General features: G+C 41.9%; 1 pseudogene; it reads right to left on the reverse strand.

Moving 5' to 3' along the window:
• The window catches only part of LOC112253495, a 30,820-nt pseudogene that overhangs the window by 830 nt on the left and 8,834 nt on the right, over positions 1–21,156 (reverse strand).

Raw genomic sequence — 21,156 nt, forward strand, 5'->3', positions numbered from 1 at the left:
GGAGCTGACCTGGATCTATCTGAATTGACTTCTTTGAGCTGAGTGGCTCTGTGTGTTTGTGTGTGTGTGTGTGTGTGTACATCTACCACTAACAGATTAGGGGGGGGGGGATTTCTGTTTTTTTGTGCCCCCACTTGTTATCCAACATTCTCATCACCCACGGATTAACTTGTCATATAGCAGATTCAAATGCTTTGAGCTAGTAATATGTCAAAATCTATTTTTAGAAATGAGCTATGACATAACTAGGGAATTAATATAACACAGTTTTGGATTTGACCCCCATCTCAAAAGCAAATAGTTGTGACCATTTGGAAGTTTATGGAGGAGAGCTGCTCTCTCCCAAAAAATGGTTGCTGTCCTTGTTACGAAAATGATCATGTAAAAGTTACCAAATGCACTGACTGTTGAAAGCAGACAAAAACCCACATCTGTTTACAATGAACCTGGCAATCAAAAAGCCCCAATCAGCAGTAAGATGTTTTCTACACCGCATTTGGTGACAATGACCCAGAAACTTGCTTTGGTTGTCACTCAATGAATAAAGACTATGATTGAATATTGCGAAAGCCATTTTACACACATCTAAATGCTGAAGGTGCCGCGCAGATGAAGCCTACGAATGTCAGAGCAGGGAAAGAGGGTAGGCCTCGTTGACACAAGCAGCTGCATCAATTATTCTGCCAAAGCACAAACGTTGTGGTAATGACGGACCAATCACCGTCTTTTGTCTGAAGCCCAGGAGGGCAGTAAGTGAGTGTCTGTGTTTGTGTGTAGTGTGGGTGTCTATGTGAGTACCTGATGTAGTGTGTGTGTAGTGTGTACCGGATTTAGTGTGCTTGTGTGTGTGTCTACGTGTGTGCCTATGTGTGTGTATGTGTCTATGTGTGTCTATGTGTCTACGTGTATGTGTCTACGTGAGTGTGTATGTGTGTGTGGTGTGTACCCTGCTTTAGTGTGTGTGTGTGTGTTTGTGTGTGTGTGGGTGGGCGGGTGTGTGCGCGTGCGTGCGCGTGTGTGTGTGTGTGCGAGCGTGCGTGTGTGTGTGTGTGCGAGCGTGCGTGTGTGTGTGTGTGTGTGCGAGCGTGCGTGTGTGTGTACCTGATGTAGTCTCCTCTGGGGTCTTTCCTTCGTCCGAAGCCTACAGGAGAGTAGCAGTGGAAGAACTGCTGGAAGAAAGACACTGCAGGAGAGCCACAACCAGTGCCTGAGTTTATACTCCTGTCTGCATCCAGAGGCACCTCCTCAAATACCTGACAGGCAAAACCAACCAGAACAGAATACAGTTAGTCAGATTCTAGTGAAGCGGCACCACTACTGTCTCTCTTAAGCGTCTATCATAGTCCAAAAACGTGTATGTGTATGCACAGCAGTGTTCGAGTATATTGGACCGTTGGCTTTCGTGCTTTTAAAATTCTCAGAGCAGCTCAAGCTATTTCTCCAATGTCACCACATTAAAATGAATAGAGGGTGTGTAGCGGAGCCGCGTTGGTTGGGAATTGTGGGGAGGTGAGCGTTTGTGATTTGCATCCCCCGCAGATGGTGTTCTCAAAGCAGTTTAGCTATGCATTGCGTCTTATCGTCTGTGAACTATGATTTACGCTCGGTTGTCTTTATGCCATGCTTTGTATATTAAGTAAATCCCCATGTCCCCCAATGCTTTTATGTGTGTTTAAATGTCTTGTATTTGTGAGAAACATATTGGACTGTTATGTGGAAGTAATAGACTAAGATAAAGAAAACACTCTGTATTTGGTAAAAGCTCTTTAAACACATGGACAAGGGGAAAACGCCCCAATAGGGAAAAGCCCCTATAGGGAAAAGCCCCTATAGGGAAAAGCCCCAATAGGGAAAAGCACCAATAGGGAAAAGCACCAATAGGGAAAAGCCCCAATAGGGAAAAGCCCCTATAGGGAAAAGCCCCAATAGGGAAAAGCACCAATAGGGAAAAGCCCCAATAGGGAAAAGCCCCAATAGGGAGAAGCCCCAATAGGGAAAAGCCCCAATAGGGAAAAGCCCCTATAGGGAAAAGCACCAATAGGGAAAAGCCCCTATAGGGAAAAGCACCAATAGGGAAAAGCCCCTATAGGGAAAAGCCCCAATGTTACATGCTCTAAGACACTGGCTGACTGATAACATGCTTTGTGGCTTAGCCCAGATACTGTATATTTGCAACGGGCTTATGACAAGCTTTACAGGTTACTTTTAAATGTCCTCCTAACAAATGTAAGGTTTGAAATTATTATGTTTTATCCAAACTATATCTGTTTGGGTTTCTTGCAGTCAATTTGCAGTCCACAAATGATTTGTAATTCTGTTGACATTTTATATATTTTATATATTTAGTAGACGCTCTTATTCAGGCTCGGGGATTTGAATCAGTGCCTATTTACCTGATTTGTTTAATATTCATATTTAACAGTTAATATGCTAAACAATGGTATAGACATGTCTTTAGTGCCAATGCTGTGCTTCTGAGAAAGGATGGTTCATTTCTTCCACGTTCACTCCCCGCAGCTGGTCTAGGCGTGTAGTCAGGGACATGGGATAGAGATCAGCTGGTCTAGGCGTGTAGTCAGGGACATGGGATAGAGATCAGCTGGTCTAGGCGTGTAGTCAGGGACATGGGATAGAGATCAGCTGGTCTAGGCGTGTAGTCAGGGACATGGGATAGAGATCAGCTTGAAAAACAGATAGACCTGTATTATTTCCATTTCTCTTTGCTTCTGAATAAGCTGGTCACACGGCATAAGACAAAGAGCCTCTGAGAAGTGACCACTGTACTTCAGCCCATCCTGTTCTTTTACTGTCTTCCAAGGGCACAGCTGTGGGGAGAGAGAAGAGAACGGAGGTTAGCTTGGTAGAGAAGGGAGTAAATGGAACCAACGTCTGCTATGACCCGATACACATAGCCACAAGATGAAAACAAGGTAGCTTAAATTGCCCTGATCTGCCAGGGAGGGTGGAACCAACCATGACTAAGCAGTTTTGTGTTTCAATATAAACCCCTTGCTTCTCTGTATTATTAGAGCACTCAATCGATTCACCTTGTATGTGTGTGTTGTATTGACCTGCTCCCTTACTAATAAGTGAATAAAGAAGTATAACTCTGACTTGTGTGATAAGCTTGTCTTTCCTCATTTGATAATACAGAAACAAACACTACACGGTCCACGGCTGACTCTAGTTGATGATCCCTGCTGTATAGGCTACTTGCTCAGCCCATAAAATGAAATATAAAATCACCTGCTATTGAAATTATGCTCTCATCATTCACTTTCCTGTCAGATCGACTCGGGGCAGTATTTGTTTCATTCGGGCCAGTAGCTTTCAGTTGAATGTTGAGCCCTGCTGTGTGCGGTGTGCTGTGTGCTCCAAAAGAATGTTGCAGGAATGGCAATCTTATCGGTTTCCAACGGAAACGACATCAGAACAATCTGAGATGATGTGTGTCAAAATTCTCTTTCTTGTGCTTTTGGAGGTGGAACGACCCACATCCAATTCTGTTGTTTTAACACATTTTCAAAGTGTGATTTTGAGAGCAAAAACCTGACAAAATGTGTTAAAATCACTTGCTTTCTCCCTGTTTTTTGTTTGTTTGTTGCCATGGTATCATTTTGGTATCAAGTCTAGTTTTTTCAAATTCTATTATTTTTACATGAATATTACATGGCGATCAGCGAACACGTGTTGATCCTGGTCCACTGAAAGTTAGCCACCCAGGCTTTTCTGTCTAAGTGTTTGTAGAGTCTCCAGTGCTTCAGACTCCTCACCCTTCCACATCGCTGGGTCCAGTCCTTGAGTCTTGAATCCCGGAGAACGGAGTACAAGTATAGCACAGTCAGATTACAAGCACCAAATGTACATGGACACTGTGACTCTCTATTTCTCCTTGTCAACGGACAGTACTGCAAACAGTACTGCACACAGTACATGAGGAATAACAGGATGTAACAGTTCTGGATATCACAATGGTGGAAATGTGTCAAGCACTATATTATACTGTACAATCACACTGTTGTTCCACCGGGTGTTAATGAAACAAAAGAGTAGATTTCGGTCAAAGTTAAAATGACCTTCCATTAAAAAAAGACTCCACTTCCATATGGTCGGAGTCCCTTCTCTCTAGTCTGGATTACCCTTTCTGACAACTGCTGATGTAAAAGGGGATTTATACAGTGCCTTCAGAAAGTCTTGACTTTTTCTATATTTTGTTGTGTTACAAAGTGGGATTAAAATGGATTTAACACTGTCGGTGTGATCGAGGCGAAAGAGCTTTGCACACCTAGATTGTACAATATTTGGGCATTATTCTTCAAAAGTTTCTTTAAGCTCTGTCAAGTTGGTTGTTGATCATTACTAGACAACCATTTTCAGGTCTTGCAATATATTTTCAAGCAGATTTAAGTCAACCCGGTAACTCGGCCACTCAGGAACATTCCCTGTCATTCTTGGTAAGCAACTCCAGTGTAGATTTGGCCTTGTGTCTTAGGTTATTGTCCCACTGAAAGGTGAATTCATCTCCCAGTCTTTGGTGGAAAGCAGACTGAACCAGGTTTTCCCAAGGATTTTGCCTGTGCTTAGCTCCATTCCGTTTATTTTTTATCATGGAAAAACTCCCCAGTCCTTAACAATTACAAGCATACCCATAACATGATGCAGTCACCACTATGCTTGAACATTTGGAGTGTGGTACTCAGTAACGTGTTGTATTGGATTTGCCCAAAACATAACACTGTATTCAGGACAAAAAGGTAATTGCTTTGCCACATTTCTTGCAGTATTACTTTAGTGCCTTGTTGCAAACAGGATGCATGTAAAGGTGAAATAAAAAAAAATAGAAAAATGTTTTGGAATATTTGTATTCTGTACAGGCTTCCTTCTTTTCACTCTGTCAATTAGGTTAGTTTTGTGGAGTAAATATAATCTTGTTGATTCATCCTCAATTTTCTCGTATCACAGCCATTAAAGTCTGTTTTAAAGTCACCACAGGCCTCATTGTGAAATCCCTGAGCGGTTTCCAGAAACGGAGTTAGGAAGGACGCCTGTATCTTTGTAGTGACTGGTGTATTGATACACCATCCAAAGCATAATGCATGCACCAAGGGTTAACCCCCTAGATTTGATGTCTGTGCCCCACAAAAACAAAAAAAATCCCCATCAAAATCAGTCTAAGCTAGAGATATCCACCGCATGCACCAATGGCGACCTTCCACATCTGCGGAACATGAGACATCCCGAAAAATAAATCCTCTCACCAAAATGTCTGTAGCGTTCAAACGAATACGAAAGGAATGGAAAGATGAAGCTCTCACGAACACGATGATGTTCTCAGTTTTGCTCTACAGACCCCACAAGCGTCACGGGAAACATCTGAAGCTAGCCCGGTACCAGTTTAAAATGTTTTATTCAATGCGTTTCTGTGGGTTAATAGCAGTAAGGCCAAATTCAATGTTTCATCAAATAATTGTTTCGATACCTAAAAGGGTCCTGAAATTCAAAATCAAATGCCTTAAATGATCCTTGGTATGACCATCTTAAAAAAACTCCATATGTTAGCTTTGTAGAACCTCCCCCATAACAAAGGGGTTTGAATACTTATTGACTCAAGCCATTTAAGCTTACATTATGGGGTATTGAGTGTAGGCCAGTGGCACAAAATATAAATGCAATCCATTTTAAATTCAGGCTGTAACAACAAAATGTGGAAAAAGTCCAGGGTTTTGAATACTTTCCGAAGGCACTGTAAAATACATCTGATTGATTGATTACCCAGCTCTTCCAGAACAGGGGACGCTGTAGTGTCGGTCTGTGGTTGTCTGCGGTCTTCGTCTGACAGCTGTCCAGTTGTTCTTGTGTGATGGTGGGCATGGATTTCCTATGCAGCTCTAGCCTGTTCCCTAAGGCCTGGAACTTCTTGAAGGTTAGCGGAGGACTGCTGTTGTCCTTCTCAATTATCCTGATAACAGCAGAAACATGAGGGACAGTGAGATTAAAACATTGACATCTGGGCCCATATTCGTGAAACTAATCAGAGTAAGTGATGATCTAAGAGCAGTTCCTTTAGGTAAGGTCTACACTTGTTGTGACAAATACAGTTTGACTTGATTTGATTATATGTGACAAAAAAGTTTGATTTGATTTGATTATCCTGTTCTTGTGATCTTACTCATTATTTATCTCAAAGGCATAACTGATCCTAGATTAGACAGTTTCTGAATACTTGGCCCGAGGTAACTTTGTAGAAATGTCAATAATAATACTGTTGGTGTGGGGAAATGATGCTGTTAATAAAAATGTCTTCTTTGGTATGACGCTACAAGTTTGGCACACCTTTATTTGAGGAGTTTCTCCCATTCTTCTCTGCAGATTCTCTCAAGCTCTGTCAGGTTGGATGGGGAGCGTTGCTGCACAGCCATTTTCAGGTCTCTCCAGAGATGTTTGATCGTGTTCAAGTCTGTCTGTTGTCTGTGTGCTTAGGGTTGTTGTCCTGTTGGAAGGTGAACCTTCACCCCAGTCTGAGGTCCTGAGCAGTCCGGAGCAGGTTTTCATTGAGGATCTGTCTGTACTTTGCTCCGTTCATCTTTGCCTCGATCCTGACTAGTCTCCCAGTCCCCGCCGCTGAAAAACATCCCCACAGCATGATGCTGCCACCACCATGCTTCACCGTAGGGATGGTGCCAGGTTTCCTCCAGAGGTGACGCTTGGCATTCAGACCAAAGAGTTCAATCTTGGTTTCATCAGACCAGAGAATCTTGTTTCTCATGGTCTGAGAGTCTTTAGGTGCCTTTTGTCAAACTCCAAGCGGGCTGTCATGTGCCTTTTACTGAGGAGTGGCTTCCGTCTGGCCACTCTACCATATAGGCATGATTGGTAGAGTGCTGCAGAGATGGTTGTCTTTCTGGAAGGTTCTCTCATGTCCACAGAGGAACTCTGGAACTCTGTCAGAGTGACCACCGGGTTCTTGGTCACCTTCCTGATGAAGGCACTCCCCCGAATGCTCAGTTTGGCTGGACAGCCAGCTCTAGGAAGAGCTTGATGGTTTCAAACTTTATCCATTTAAGAATGATGGAGGCCACTGTGTTCTTGGGGACCTTTAATGCTGCATAATTCATTTGATACCCTTCCCCAGATCTGTGCCTCGACACAATCCTATCTTGGAGCTCTACAGAAAATTCCTTCGACCTCATGGCTTGGTTTTTGCGCTGACATGCACTGTCAACTGTAGGACTTATATAGACAGGTGTGTGCCTTTCTAAATCATGTCCAATCAATTAGACTCCAATCAATGTAATGTATCAAAATGTGGAAAAAGTCAAGTGGTCTGAATACTTTTTGAAGGCACTGTAAATGTAGAGGTAGAAATGATTAAAACATAATTTCAAGATTAAAATAGAGCATAACTTTTTGAAATGCCAATTGATTCTGATCTGGCAATCTTTGCACACCAACAAACTGGTTGTTTCAAGTTAACTACACAGTACATAATTTCTCAGCACAATTCAAAACATCATAATACCAATACAGTTTTACTTTTCAGTCTTTGAAATTCTGTAATTTTTACATTTAGTAAAATCTAAAATCCTACTGTATAAATGATTTATAGTCAACTTGTAAAGTAAACAGTCATGAAACTTGATTTGATCATAGTTATCAAGTTGTTATTCATCTTCTCCATTACTCATATACAGGATGTACAACAAAGTACATATAAAATATATATTTTACAAATTATAATAAAATGGCAGCATCATGACTCATTATAGAACAGCGGGCAGTATCTACATAGCCATTCCCTAACCATGCCCTGATGAAGTTACAGCACGTCATCTATATCGGTGCTGGCTGGAGCCTTTCAGACCTTCCTATTGGATCATTCCCTGTTGTGGGCTGGGCCAAACAGGCGTATCAAGAGCCCCCATGAGGCTCCAGCAGAAACATGGTTTGTAATGGCTGAGCACTGCCACCCTACCGGGCCGCCACTCGCAAGTCTGCCACGGTGACTGCCTCCCTGCTTAGCTATTTCATCTCCTCACTGCTTGGAGCCTGCACACGTTGTGTGGTGTGACAGCGCTGAGCTATGGGACTCTCTTCTGTAGGAAGTAAAACATGAAAACTATTTCAGTTGGTTCTACATCAGTGAGAGCTTTTTCCCCTTTGACCTCCGGAGCTTTGCTCGCAGCATGCGTGTCTTTCGAGCATCGATCACATTTATGTAACCCACTGTGCTCTAGTTTAGTTACAGTAACATACTGACATCGGTTAGCCTACTGGATAGTCAGAAATAGGCTGAATGGAAGCTACTGTACTGGACAACAGATGTTGTGTAAATGTGAAAGTAGAAATGATAATCTTATTGATCCCTCCCGGGCAAAATACCCCACCAATGCTGCCTTTTACACTGTCCTGGGGTTCCGGATTTTCTGGAACCTGACTTGCCGTTCTGGATTTTTCTGCTCAGTGCTCCCACTGCTCGCCTGCCGCTTCCCTTTCATTGACATGGAGGGAGAAATGTCATGTTGTACACTAAAGATATGGTTGACATGTTCAAACTATGTATTCCGTGCGTCCTCCTCCTCTCCGAAAACTCAGTGTTCACGGCCTATAATTGAACATGTTCTTAGATGTGCCGTTTCCCTACCCGCGAGCATTTTCTCAATTTACACTCTTATTTTCCAGTTGGCTCTTCTCTATCCAGCAAGCAACCGTGTTGAATATGCCACCGGAAACAGTTTGAGCTCAAAATTCAAATACTATTCAAATCACTATTGAATGTACAGTTATCGGACTAATCAGAAATAACTTCAAATGACATGGGTAGGTAAGCACTAGCCTGGTCCCAGATCTGTTTATGTCGTCTTACTAACTCCTATGGTCATTGTCAAACAGATTTGTGACTAGGTTTTTTAAAATTATTTTTAAATTTTTAACTTTACCTTTATTTAACCGGATAGGCTAGTTGAGAACATTTACAACTGCGACCTGGCCAAGATAAAGCAAAGCAGTGCGACACAAACAACAACACAGAGTTACACATGGAATGAACAAGTGTACAGTCAATAACACAATAGAAAAAATCAAGTCTATATACAGTGTGTGATGGCGTGAGGAGGTCAGGCAATAAATAGGCCATAGTAGCAAGTAATTACAACGTAGCAAATGAACACTGGAGAGATAGATGTGCAGATGTGCAGATGATGTGCAGATGATGATGTGCAAGTAGAAATACTGGTGTGCAAAAGAGCAGAAAAGTAAATAAAAACAATATGGGGATGAGGTAGGCTATGTACAGCTGCAGCGATCGGTTAGCTGCTCGGATAGCTGATGTTTAAAGTTAGTGAGGGAAATAGAAGTCTCCAGCTTCAGCGATTTTTGCAGGTAAGCACTATCGCGGAGAGAAGCATTTAACTTATTGGACCCTTCTTACTGAGTGTGACAGTGAGTGACTAACCTGTCCAAGTTGTAGAGTGTGTTAGAATTCCCCACTATTGTCTCCACTACAAACTCCTGGGCCATTTTAATGATGGATTCATCTCTCTCCTTCCCAAAGGTCACCCGGGTGATGTTCCACTCCTACAGAGAATACAAAGGCAGGAGGAGGGATAGAGACGGGTATAGAGGTGGAAATTGAGGCGGCAGGGTAGTCTAGAGGTTAGAGCTGTTGGACTAGTAACCGAAAGGTTGGAAGTTCATATTCCAGAGCTGACAAGGTACAAATCTGTCGTTCTGACCCTGAACAGGCAGTTAACCCACTGTTCCTAGGCCGTCATTGAAAATAAGAATTTGTTCTTAACTGACTTGCCTAGTTAAATAAAGGTTTAAAAAAATGAGAGAGGATGAGAAATGAGAATATGACATATTTTATGTACTGGGGTTGAGATCATTATTCAGTGAGGTTTTTGGGACTATCTGTTGACAGATATGCCAGACTAGCCATATCTCCCAGACATACAGATCAGAACCTAACAATACTGTTTGCGCCTGCATGATATTGACACAATTGTGTACCTACTAGGGCAGAGAAATCAATCTTAATGCGTGTTCAGGAAAACACATTTTGTATTCACCTATTGGGCCTATATCTACTGTGTGCCCAGGCAGCATGACAGGTTGCCAGAGTGTACACGTAAGTCAATGTGTTTATTAAGATGAGGGAAAACAGAGTATTGCCCATCAGTGCCTGTAGAACTGTAGAAATGTGTAGAACGACAAGACATTTGCCGACAGCACCCATTGCCTCGCCCCATGCCACGCCCACCACCTAAGCCCCTTTTTGATCCAATAAAACCCTACTTATCTGTTGAAGCAGTGGCTGAATAGATGCAGCAATCTCGTATAGTGATCACATCTCTGTGCAGAACAATTTCATCACTATCACTGCATTCACTATCAAAATAGGCAGCAGTGTGCACTGTGTCTGTACTTCTGAAGAGGGGCTGTTATTGGAGTTTTATAGACATCTGATGTTGATGGCTATTCAACCATCTAGGCCCTGCTGCTATACACACAATGGTGATAAGAGCTTACAGCTGAATGTGAAATGTGCGGACTGCTCTCAGACCTGAAGGACTCTTGCATAAGCAACCCTTTCTCTAACCGGCTGGTCGGTGCTTCACCCACTACACGTTCACAACATGTCATCTAGCGCTGTCAATTGGACATCTCAAAGTTTGGCAAAGTGGCTGTTCACAAGCACATAACTTCTGAATGATTGTATTATGACAATCAGACTAAAAGTCTGTGAGACAATCTTTGCACAACTGTCAAAAGAGTGATGTTTTCTCTCTCCTCTTAGTTATCAACCTTTCAGAGATGAATTGAAACATACAAAAGTGCCATTTCTTAGAACAGGTGAAAACAGGTGACTGGCATCAGACCACTTAGTTCTTTATAGGTTGTTCAGTGTGGCTTGATTTATTTATTAACCATAGGCTCTATTTCTGAAAGGTGGAAAAGATGTTCTTCTCATAGGCACCTCACAAGACTAATGGTGATTCATCATCTTGTCTCATGCATGAACAAACTCATTGCGTGGTAGAAAATATGGGTAATTAAGCAGGTTGATGCATATTCTCAGTGTTCAGTTTATTTCTTTGTGGAGGAAATTAAGGTGTCTGAGTTGTAGGCTGTGTTGTGTTAGGCCAGGCATAGTCATTGCGCAGCTCGCAGAGCCTTGATTGGTGGCTCGCGGTAATATTTCGATTATACATGTGCAGACTACCAAATACAGCACAATTTCAAATAGTTTCCGAGCAGTCAAATTCCACAAACTCCCAACAGGTGGCAGTATAAGATAGATGTTGAGCTTTTGCATTGACATGTGCAGTCGAATTACCTTGCAATAAAGATTTAAAATTGAGCGATTTGTAGTACTCAAGTAGAAGCAAAAAATGCAATAATGAGAAACTTGCTAGCAGGGTGTGGGAAGTCAATGCCCCCGCCCCCCATAAAACAAATCCATATTACAACCTATATGTTGTGGTAGTTGCTTTATTTTCTCTATAACCTGTTAATTCATATGCCTTGCGAGACAATAAGAAGACACAGTGGCAGAATAAATTCAACCACACCTTTTGTTTTAGCACAAAACCGGATAGCAAGCTCTGGCCAGTGAAGTCCACATAGCATATTGCATGTAGAGTAACAGACAGATACATGACCTACAGCAGGGTCAACCAAGTTAATGTTTCCGACACTTTCGGACCACTAAACAACTATTGATTTAGACCTTTACGAAAAAAGATTGCAGTTTTGAAACTGCAGTAAAAGTGCAGTAACTGCAGTCGACTGTGGTATTTTGGACGCAGTGATTGCAGAATAACTCCAGTATACTGTATTCTAACTCCAGTTAGATTACAGTGTACTGCAGTTATACTGCACTCTGACTGCAATCTTTTCTTGTAAGGGGAACCACAGAAAAAGAACAAGATCTACCTCCACTATTCCAGCACCATTTCAACTTCATCAAATCACCTCTGCTTAGTCTAATACATTGACAACTAAAAGACACCAAAGAAAATCAACGTAAGCTAAATATGATGTTTTAATTTTAATAGGCAAGTCAGTTAAGAATAAATTCTTATTTTCAATGACAGCCTAGGAACCGTGGGTTAACTGCCTGTTCAGGGGCAGAACGACAGATTTGTACCTTGTCAGCTCGGGGGTTTGAACTTGCAACCTTCTGGTTACTAGTACAACACTCTAACCACTAGGCTACCCTGCCGTGGCTGTCCATGACTCTGATTTCTGTCTGCGTGTGTATGTGTGTGCATTCGTGCAAGTAGAAAAACATGTTGACTCACACTGCTTGAAGAGAAACGCCAATGCCATCCTCCTTTCTTTCATGTTGACAAAATGGTCTATACCTCAGTCATATAGTACACACTTTTAGGCTTCCTGACTAAAATACCTACTTACTAGCCTAACTTCCACTTAAGGGCAATGTTAGCTAGTTAACATTAGCCTTCTACATCTAGCTACATATTGAACTTCCATCCTCTCAGACCAGGGGTACAACAATGTATGAAAGATCAATACCAATGGCTCAATACCACATATAGGCAACAATGAGACATACCCACCTGGCAGTGACCTATGGAAAACAAATATCAGCAACTTACTGCTTTGCTGAAAGTACAGTAAGAGCTGATGAACAGAACAACTTCTGCTGCAGAGAAATTGACGGAGGCAACATATGAGAATGTATGGATCTCGGCAAGTAGCTATTTTAGTATGTACGTCTTGGTGGGGCAAACAATTGTTTTATTTTTTTCAGATGCATGCTAGTAAAGCCACTACACTACACAACACAACACTAAACAATACATGAATTGCACTGTAAAGGTGACAAACGGTGCCCACAAACTGTTAGGGCCTACATAGAGCTGTCCCAACAGCAGAGTTCCAACACCTTACCACTGCTACACCTGGCTATCAGCGGAGACTTGTCTGGTAGCAAAACAGTTCATTCAGCCTCATTTACTGCCTTTAAAAAAACATAGCTGATATGGCTGACTTGCTTAAACAAATGTGGTTTCTACTGACAATTGAGACATACAAACTATGGCATAAGTGGATGAGGAGTGGATAAGAGGCAATCCATAATTTCGATTAAGACATTAATGAGCGAGCTAGGATGGACGTAGTCAATATAACTATTTGTTTGGCACTTTTGAAATGGACATGACATAATTCAGAACATGGGTCATTCTTACAGTTATCTCCCTGTACACCAAGTCAGAACCGTAGGATAAATACAGCAGACAATGAAAACTCATACAATATTCGATGATGACATTTCTCTAACCCGTAAATGTGCACCACCAAGTAAGAACAGTTGGCTAAGTTATGAGGGGAAAATAGACCAAATTATTAGGGTGAGGCACATGGGCTACTAACAGCTTACTATACAATATACACTTAGTATTACTTTCTTAGCTACAGTATACATATCTCCCTGGCATATTACATAATTTATGCAGCAGCATACAAGACATTTTTGGACTCTTTTGGACTTTCAGGAAGGTGCACGGCAGTCCTTCATGGGCAAATGTTGTCATCAAAGTCTGTCATTCACTGGATTTATGGTGCTTTCAATTCAACTGTGAACATAAAAAAACAAAGGTCGAATTATGATGTCAGTGATCTTCAGGTCGGAGCTCTAGAAAGAGGCCAGAGTTGGATGACCGTTCAAAACGGATTTTCCCAGTCTGAGTTCCCAATTGTCTTGAACTCACTGAAGTCTGAGATTTCCCAGTTCTGAGTTTTCAGTTGTTTTGAACACGGCAGAAGTCATGCTGGATTGACAGCATGGTCAATGTTGAATGTTTATTATTTTAAACTTGGAAAAGATACCTTTAAACCCAGACTTGGACCACATACACACTCCACTGAATAGCAGGCTAGTGATTGCTTTCCATACCACTCATTTTTGTATTTGCGATTTCCAACTTGTTGTGTAATGTTTATGTCCAATGGCTGATGAGCACAGATACGTTTTATCTATATTTTCTCTTCATATGACAACAATTGTAAATGATTTGCCAGAAGATTGTTGACTTGATTCAGGATGATGACTGCTAGCTTGCGAACTAAGATTTTGAAAGTATGATTTTGACATGATCAGTCCAATCAACGCTACTGTAGATATAACTTAATTTGATGTCATTTTATCTGTGGCCAATGACCTTGAGCCTTCTTGAAATGGCACTGCTAATGTAACTCTCCCTGTAGATTTTGTGGTGACGTAGTGTCCCCATGAGTGACAGAACACTGAGCCAATCACGGCGCAACTAGAGAACATTACCAAGCCCTACACTCCGTATTCTGCCACACCACCACAGAAAGCACTGAGCTAGGCTGAAACACATACATTTTGGAGCTGCCTTACTCAAGAAAGCAAAAAAGAGACCAAGTTTGTATCTGATGCTGCCTGAACCAAAATAGTATAAAATGTTTTCTCCGTAGCATTTGATTGATCAATGCCAGCAAGCATTTGCTCAACTGTGGGTTGTACTAGTGCAGCAAAATGTCCCCCGAGGGAGGCCAGTTTGGATTTGGCTTCAGACCAATCAAATCATTTCCTAAGCAAAACCTTTTTTTTTTGTTTCTGGGCTGCTTGTGTTGATGTCCTGCATAGATGGAGATGGGGATGTGGATTTGTGGTTTTGACTTAATTCTCTGTACAGGTCAATGATTATGATGGCGAAGCCGATCACACCATAAATGAATATGTTGTGCCACTGGCCTGAGACGATAGAAGTTAAATATGTAGCCTAGATGTAACCTAGTAGGCTCACCTTAGCTAGCTAGACAACTTAGCTGGTTGATTGTTGCCAATGCCAGGAAGTTAGGCTTACAAGCCCCTGACCGACAATGGAGTTGTAAAAATCTGAATAAGAATAAGAAATAAAAGGATCAAGTAATTAAAGAGCAGCAATAAAATATCAATAGCGAGTCTATATACAGAGGGGTACCGGCACAGAGTAAATATGCCGGAGCACCGGTTAGTCGAGGTAATATGTACATGTAGCTATAGTAATTAAAGTGACTATGCATAGATAATAACAGAGAGTAGCAGTGGCGTAAATGCAAATAGTCTGGGTAGCCATTGATTAGATGTTCAGGAGTCTTATGGCTTGGGGGTTGAAGCTGTTTAGAAGCCTTGTGGACCTAGACTTGGCGCTCCGGTACCGCCTTCCATGCGGTAGCAGAGAGAACAGTCTATGACTAGGGTGGCTGGAGTCTTTGACAATTTATAGGGCCTTCCTCTGACATCGCCTGGTATAGAGGTCCTGGATGGCAGGAAGCTTGGCCCCAGTGATGACTGTATTGGTGTGCTTGGACCATGTTAGTTTGTTGATGTAGACACCAAGGAACTTGAAGCTCTCAACCTGCTCCACTACAGCCATGTTGATGAGAATGGGGGCGTGCTCGGTCCTCCTTTTCCTGTAGTGCACAATCATCTCCTTTGTCATGATCACGTTGAGGGAGCAGTTGTTGTCCTGGCACCACACGTCCAGGTCTCTGACCTCCTCCCTATAGGCTGTCCCGTCGTTGTCGGTGATCAGACCTACTGGCAAACTTGTCCCGGGTAAACTTAATGATGGTGTTGGAGTTGGGCCTGGCCGTGCAGTCATGAGTGAACAGGAAGTACAGGAGGGGTCTGAGCACACTCCCCTGAGAGGCCCCTGTGTTGAGGATCAGCGTGGCGGATGTGTTGTTACCTACCCTTACTTCCTGGGGGCGGCCGTCAGGAAGTCCAGGATCCAGTTGCAGATGGAGGTGTTTAGTCCCAGGGTCCTAAGCTTATTGATGAGCTTTGAGGGCACTGTGGTGTTGAATGCTGAGCTGTAGTCAATGAATAGCATTCTCACATAGGTGTTCCTTTTATCCAGGTGGGAAAGGGCAGTGTGGAGTGCAATAGAGATTGCATCATCTGTGGATCTGTTAGGGCGGTATGAAAATTGGAGTGGGTCTAGGGTTTCTGGGATAATGGTGTTGACGTGAGCCATGACCAACTTTTCAAAGCACTTCATGGCTTCAAACGTGAGTGCTGCGGATTGGTAGTTATTTAGGCAGGATACCTTAGCGTTCTTGGGCACAGGGACTATGGTGGTCTGCTTAAAACATGTTGGTATTATATCTCAGACAGGGAGAGGTTGAAAATGTCAGTGAAGACACTTGCCAGTTGGTCAGCGCATGCTCGCAGTACACGTCCCGGTAATCCATCTGGCCCTGTGGCCTTGTGAATGTTGACCTGTTTAAAGGTCTTACTCACATTGGCTGCGGAGCGAGTGATCACACAGTCATCCGGAACAGCTGCTGCTCTCATGCATGTTTCAGTGTTATTTGCCTCGAAGCAAAGCAAGAAGTAATTTAGCTCGTCTAGTAGGATCGTGGCACTGGGCAGCTCTCAGCTTTTTTATTGATGGTGATTGCTGCTTGAGCTATGTACGGGTCTCTGTGTGTGGAGTAAAGGTGGTCTAGAGTTGTTTTCCCTCTGGTTGCACATTTAACATGCTGATAGAAATTTGGTAAAATGGATTTAAGATTCCCTGCATTAAAGTCCCCGGCCACGAGGAGAGCCGTCTCTGGATGAGCTTTTCCCTGTTATGGAGGAATACAGCTCATTGAGTGCGGTCTTAGTGCCAGCATCGGTCTGTGGTGGTATGTAGACAGCTACGAAAAATACAGATGAAATCTCTCTTAGTAGATAGAGTATCTCATGATAAGCTCTAGACCACACTAGACACACAGGAAAGCCCTTTCCTGTTTCAGCATGACAATGCCCCAGTGCACAAAGCGAGGTCCATACAGAAATGGTTTGTCGAGGTGTGGAAGAACTTCACAGGCCTGCACAGAGCCCTGATCTCAACCACATCGAACACCTTTGGGATGAATTGGAACACTGACTGCGAGCCATAACTAATCTCCCAACATCAGTGCCCGACCTCACTAATGCTCTTGTGGCTGAATGTAAGCATGTCCCCTCAACAATGTTCCAACATCTAGTGGAAAGCCTTCCCAGAAGAGTGGAGGCTGTTGTAGCAGCTATGGGGGGACCAACTCTATATTGATGCTTACAATTTTGGAATGAGATGTTCAACCAGCAGGTGTCCACATTCTTTTGGTCATGTAGTGTATGTACAGTTGAAGTCGGAAGTTTACATACACCTTAGCCAAATACATTTAAACTCAGTTTTTCACAATTCCTGACATTTAATCCTAGTAAACATTCCCTGTCTTAGGTCAGTTAGGATCACCAGTTTATTTTAAGAATGTGAAATGTCAGAATAATAGTAGAGAGAATTATTTATTTCTGATTTGATCTCTTTCATCACATTCCCAGTAGGTCAGAAGTTACACTCAATTCGTATTTGGTAGCAATGCCTTTAAATTGATTAACTTGGGTCAAATGTTTCTGGTAGCTTTCCACAAGCTTCCCACAATATGTTGGGTGAATTTTGGCCCATTCCTCCTGACAGAGCTGGTGTAACTTAATCAGGTTTGTAGGCCTCCTTGCATGCACACGCTTTTCCAGTTCTGCCAACAAATGTTCTATTGGATTGAGGTCAGGGCATTGTGATGGCCACTCCAATACCTTGACTTTGTTGTCCTGAAGCCATTTTGACACAACTTTGGAAGTACGCTTGGGGTCATTGTCCATTTGGAAGACCCATTTAAAACCAAACTTTAACTTCCTGACTGATGTCTTGAGATGGTGCTTCAATATATCCACATAATTTTCGTGCCTCATGATGCCATCTATTTTATGAAGTGCACCAGTCCCTCCTGCAGCAAAGCACCCCCACAACATGACGCTGCCACCCCCATGATTCACGGTTGGGATGGTGTTCTTCGGCTTGCAAGCCTCCCCTTTTTCCTCCACACATAACGATGGTCATTATGGCCAAACAGATCTATTTTTGTTTCATCGGGCCAGAGGAAATGACTCCAAAAAGTACGATCTTTATCCCCATGTGCAGTTGCAAACAGTAGTCTGGCTTTTTTTATGGCGGTTTTGGAGCAGTGGCTTCTTCCCTGCTGAGCGGCCTTTCAGGTTATGACGATATAGGACTCGTTTTACTGTTGATAAAGACTTTTGTACCTGTTTCCTCCAGCATCTTCACAAGGTCCTTTGCTGTTGTTCTGGGATTGATTTGCACTTTTTGCACCAAAGTATGTTCATCTCTAGGAGACAGAACGCGTCTCCTTTCTGAGTGGTGTCATGACGTTGGCCTGGGTGTAGTTTTATGACAGTAATAAATACCTCTTCCCGCCTTTTTCCTCTCTCTACCCTACTGATGTTACCTTTGCAAATCCTTTGGTTAACATAGATATTCTGGGAACATCAGAAGGTGGGGAGAAATGAACTATATTCTGGTAATCCGACCAATTGAACATATGCAGTGGTAGTTAATGAATATGATGTCAGTTTGGTTGTCATCTGAGACATTCTCATCAATGATAAAATGACATAAATTCTACAGTGTAAAGTCTACACATCAGAGTTATCGGATTCACATGGAATTGTTGTTCAATTTAAATGTTTGAATATGAAATTATTCGTGATGGGATGAAATGTGATTTTAGCTTAAAACATTTGAGATTTGGGTTTTCATAAGGTAGGGCTCTGCTCAATCAGTGGCCCGCCCTTGTGAAGGGTCATGGGCTATAAAACTTTTTCAAACACGCCCTCCTCTCCCTTCCTATATAAGCCCTTGACGACAATATAACCTCCCTGTTCCGAGGACATGAGGACGACGGTCCGATGTCAGAATGGTTCAGATCATAACTACAGAACGAAGCCAACATCAGCCTGAGCTTTGGTTGCGAATGGTATGAACTTTGAACTCATATTCAATAAAGAAGTGATACCTCTTAACCGTTGAGTTAGCAACAGCAGATGCAAACGCAGGTTAGGAAGGAACAGACAGAGTATTCCGTCTACCACACAACAACGTTACTACAACGTATTTACCAGCAGAGACATTCTTCAAAGGACTCGGTTGGGCAACACGGCCTTCCATCTACCACCAACCTACTGAAGTGCAGCTCAGAGTAAATATTTATTGCATTTTCCTTTTCCGAATGGGCGGTAATTTAGAATGCATAAGATACTGTATTTACGATAGCACAGCTTCGCCCTTTGTTCCTCAGCCTTCCCACTCTTTCACTCAAACCCAGCTCCTTTTCGTTTGTGTAACCATCTGTCATATCTATTCCGTCCGCTAGGGACGTTTTCCTTTATGACGGAATTTGTAATCAAGTTGACTAATTATGTGTATGTGTAATTCTGTGTGATTAGTTAGGTATTTAGTAAATAAATCATTAAACCTAATTTTATGTTGCTGATTCAACTTGTTAGCCAGGGTTCGTTACATGATTAGCTCAGTCAGGTAGTATTAATTATGGATAAATGATTTTATAGAATAGCATGTCATATCACTTAATCCGGCATAGCCAAAGACAATACAGTGGTGTGACGGCTGCATGGTCCCATGGTGTTTATACTTGCATACTATTGTTTGTACAGATGAACGTGGCACCTTCAGGCGTTTGAAAATTGCTTCCAAGGATGAACCAGACTTGTGGAGGTCTACAATTTTTTCTGAGGTCTTGGCTGATTTCTTTAGATTTTTCCATGATGTCAAGCAAAGAGGCACTGAGTTTGAAGGTAGGCCTTGAAATACATCCACAGGTACACCTCCAATAGACTCAAATGATGTCAATTAGCCTATCAGAAGCTTCTAAAGCCATTACATCATTTTCTGGAATGTTCCAAGCTATTCAAAGGCACAGTCAACTTGTGTATGTAAACTTCTGACCCACTGGAATTGTGATACAGTGAATTATAAGTGAAATAATCTGTCTGTAAACAATTGTTGGAAAAATGACCTTTGTCATGCACAAAGTAGATGTCCTAACCGACTTGCCAAAACTATAGTTTGTTAAAACTAAATGTGTGGAGTGGTTGAAAAACAAGTTTTAATTATTCCAACCTAAGTGTATGTAAACTTCTGATTTCAACTGTTCATATAAGTAGCGTTAATACTAGGCAACAGGATAGATGCAGTAGCAGGTAGCCAGCTATTTGATTAGCTATTTAGCAGTCTTGTTTAGCTGTCATGTCTCTGACTGATTAAATGAGATGATAGGCTATTTTATCAAATCGATTAGCTAACGTTTAATTGTTTACGTAATTTAATTAAACCATGCAATAATGAACTCATTAATAACATAGGGCACCACGGAGGGGTGTTTATTAGTGCTACTGTCTTCCAAATAAACTCTCTTAAAGATCTGAAGATCTTTTATATCAATAGCAGTCAATTATTAATCTTCACCTTATTCAGTCTCATTCTGATTGTCGTAAAGTCCTTGGTTATCTGCACAAACCCTGGCTAACAAGTTGAATCAGCAATACACAAATTTGCTTAATTATTTATTTACTAAATACCAAAATAATCAGACAGACAGAATTACATATATATATATATATATATATATATATATATATATATATATATATATATATATATACAGGATAGATCATACATGGATTACAAGTCATGTCAGGAAAAGTCCCTAGTGGACTAACCTGATATGACGGCTGGTTACACAAAGGAAGGGGATTGGGTTTGAATCAAAGAGTGGGAAGACTGAGGGACAAAGGAATTGGGTCTCTATCGGACCTTGAGAAGCTATTTTACCGTAAATACAGAATCTTATGCATTCTAATAACTGAAAATGCAAGATATACTATATTTACTCTGAGTTGCGCTTTGCTAGATGGGTTGAAGATAGAAGTCTGGTTTGCCCAGCAGAGATCGCCATTGTCATTTGAAGAATATTTCTGGTCGCAGTGATGTAGAGCGGATATGTTGAAGTACCCTGTTGTTCTTAGGAGATTTTCTGTGCTTTCCTAGGCCACGTACGTTTACAGCTGCAGTTGATAACTTGACATCTAGGATGTATCACTTCTTATTTAGTGAATAATAGTTCATAGTTCATACCAAGTTGCCATAATTAGCTTGTGCTGTATTCTGGCTGGTCTAGTCGAAATTCATCATTCCAGCATGGTGATCGTCGCCTCCACGTTGAAATTCGCCCTTCTAAACAGTAGGACAGCAGTCCTCATATTTCTGGAACTAA

The sequence above is a fragment of the Oncorhynchus tshawytscha genome, linkage group LG06 (assembly GCF_018296145.1).
Source record: "Oncorhynchus tshawytscha isolate Ot180627B linkage group LG06, Otsh_v2.0, whole genome shotgun sequence".
Taxonomy (NCBI): Eukaryota; Metazoa; Chordata; class Actinopteri; order Salmoniformes; family Salmonidae; genus Oncorhynchus; species Oncorhynchus tshawytscha.